Raw genomic sequence first — 2936 nt, 5'->3', positions numbered from 1 at the left:
GGCATTACATGTCCATGTGGCAAGAGACTTGGATGTGGGGAAGCACTTTGACACATTGAAGCATTTTAACGTTTTTATACATCACAAGCACTTTAACCACTTCAGCTCCGGAAGGTTTTACCCACTTCCTGACCAGGCCATTTATTGGGATACGGCATTGCGTTACTTTAACTGACAATTGCGCGGTCGTGTGATGCTGTACCCAAATAAAATTCATGTCCTTTTTTTTCCCACAAATAGAGCTTTCTTTTGGTGGTATGTGATCACCTCTGTGCTTTTTATTTTTTGCGCTATAAACAAAAAAATACCGACTATTTTGGGGGAAAAAAACTATATATTTTACATTCTGCTATAATACATATCCAAAAAAAGCATATTCTTCTAAATATTTTTGGTAAAGAAAATCCCAATAAATGGATATTGATTGGTTTGCGCAAAAGCTATAGCATCTACAAACTAATGGATAAATTTAGGGACTTATATTTTTTTTACTGGTAATGGCAGTGATTTTTAGCGGGACTTCGACATTGCGGTGGACAAATCTGACACTGAGGGACAGTTTTTGGGGACCAGTGACTCCAATACAGGGGGTCCAATTACGGAATTATTATTTTTTTTTTCATAATAAGCATCCTTTACCTGCAGACATTCCTCTTTTCACTTACTCATTGTTTGTTTTTGCTCAGAAGTTGCTCTATTTTTTTCTCTGTTCTGTTCACTTCCTGCTTGTCTGATTGTTACTGACCACCGTGAAGGGAGGCTTTACTGCGGTGGTCAGTGACATGCTCGCCCCCTCCTGGGAACTACATCTGTGCGGCAGGACGCTCTCTACGTGTTAGAGACTTCAAGGAGGTGTGAATTACTGGGCGTGCCGCAATGCATACTGGGAAAATGTAGTTCTTACATGAACAAGCGCCGCAAACCAGGAAGTGAATGAGAGAACAGAAACTAGAACGCCGGAGGTGATATAGATGAAGGAATTTAATAGATATTTACTTGTTTTTTAACAGAATCATTACACTATTCTGTCTGTTTTTTTCCTTTACAACTCCTTTAAGTGTATGGAAAGGGTGGCACTTGGTGTTGAATTTTAAAGCCAACAGTATCTTCTACTTCTTTTCCCTTCACTCCAACATCGAGAGCAAAAAGAAAAAAACCCAATTTAAGCACCAAACACAATCACAGTTAGAGCTTACACTGGGCTGAGAGCGCTCTCCCCACCTTTATGCCTGAGCAGCTTTTTTTTACAGGCATCAACAGTGTCACATGGGAGGAAAGTGAGTCACATGATCTACAATACCTGGAAGTACCCATATTTATATTTGCTTTCTACAGCAAATAGGTCAGTGGGCAGAAAGGGAAATGTAAGGGGGATTTTGGCATTAGAGAAAACCTATATATATATATATATATATATATATATATATATATATATATATATATATATTATATATATATATATATATATACACACACACAACACACACAAAACAAATATACATCATACATACATATACACATGCACACTGTCATATATCACTAAGCTGGTAGAAATGGAGGAAAGGTACAACATTTAGTTATGTTATTGTAGAAAATATTTGAATTTAACATTTACTTATTTATTGTTATTGTCATTGTGCAAAGAAACATTCTAGCTGAAGTTGGTCAGTTATTTCCCTACAGAAATATGAGAAGTAAGCTATACTTGCAGGTGATGGGCTATATATAGCAGTGCTATGTTGTCACACTCTGTGAAATCAGTGAAACACTCTCCAGCATGTGCATTAGTGATTATAAAAAATCCTATTAGACCTTAGCAATGGAGGAATTATTGGTGAAGTTTCATCTGTACGAAGCACATCCTCAGTTTGGGTACCCATTGAACACATGGCTGTACTTTCAGGAAATACTTGACCTTCAGTTTGAATAGGAAGACCTGCGGACAAGCTTGAACAAAATTTAACAGAGAGTTTGAGCTTGTTGAAACGGTTTTGTCTGGCAGACAATGTATCACCGAATGAAAAATGACCAACCAGACAGTGCCCATTTTCAGAAACTTGATGTGACTTTGCTTCTAGCAGAGCCAAAAGGATTAGTTTTGCTTCAAGCTTAAAACTTTACCAGACCCAAAACCAATTAACTTAAAAGCATTGGGAGCTTGCAGGGAATTCTACATTGCTGATGCAGCTCCACATCTGAAAGTGACAGACAATACTTTATTTCAAAGTAAGATTTTAAAGAACACAACATTCTATATCATAAAGTGTACTCAACCTGATATTTCACTTTTGTTGGATGGCATGGGTCAGCCATATCCCTTTCAAATGAAGATGCATTCTTTTAATACAAAATGTTTAAAGCGGAGTTCACCCAGAATATATATATTTTTTTTAAAGGTAATCCGTTCTAATAAATATTTATACAGTATTAATCCATGTTATTTATGAAATTGCCACTCAATCGCCATTTTTTTTATAGTGCTTACTTTTTTTTCTGCTCTGCAGAGCATTTCCATCTCTAGTGTGGGCATCTGAAGCCCACCAGCATTCTCTTCCTTGATATTGTGATGCTGGGTACCCAGCATGCACCTCCCGTTTTCACGCATGCACCATTAACACAGGGAAAGGATTATTATCTTGTTGCTATGACAACGATCGACGAAGGAGGAAGTGCCCATTGATAGGGTTTTATGGCGTAATTTCCGGTTTCTAAACAACGCGATGCTAGCCTTCGGCGCTTCCCACCGTCTCCTGGGAAAGGTGACCTATATCTCCTAGAAGCACAGGCACCGAGGGATATGACGTCAATCGCCGTGGACCGGAAGTGACAGAATAGAAGGGACCCCATAGCAACAGTGGTTACTGAGTGAGTAAAAAATTAAAAATAAATTCAAATTTTGTTGCTTAAGGAGAATGCTATGGATTCATGTAAAGTTG

This window comes from Rana temporaria, chromosome 1 (assembly GCF_905171775.1).
Source record: "Rana temporaria chromosome 1, aRanTem1.1, whole genome shotgun sequence".
NCBI classification, from domain to species: domain Eukaryota; kingdom Metazoa; phylum Chordata; class Amphibia; order Anura; family Ranidae; genus Rana; species Rana temporaria.
The sequence above is the reverse complement of the archived record's forward strand: the minus strand, read 5'-3'. Positions refer to the sequence as shown.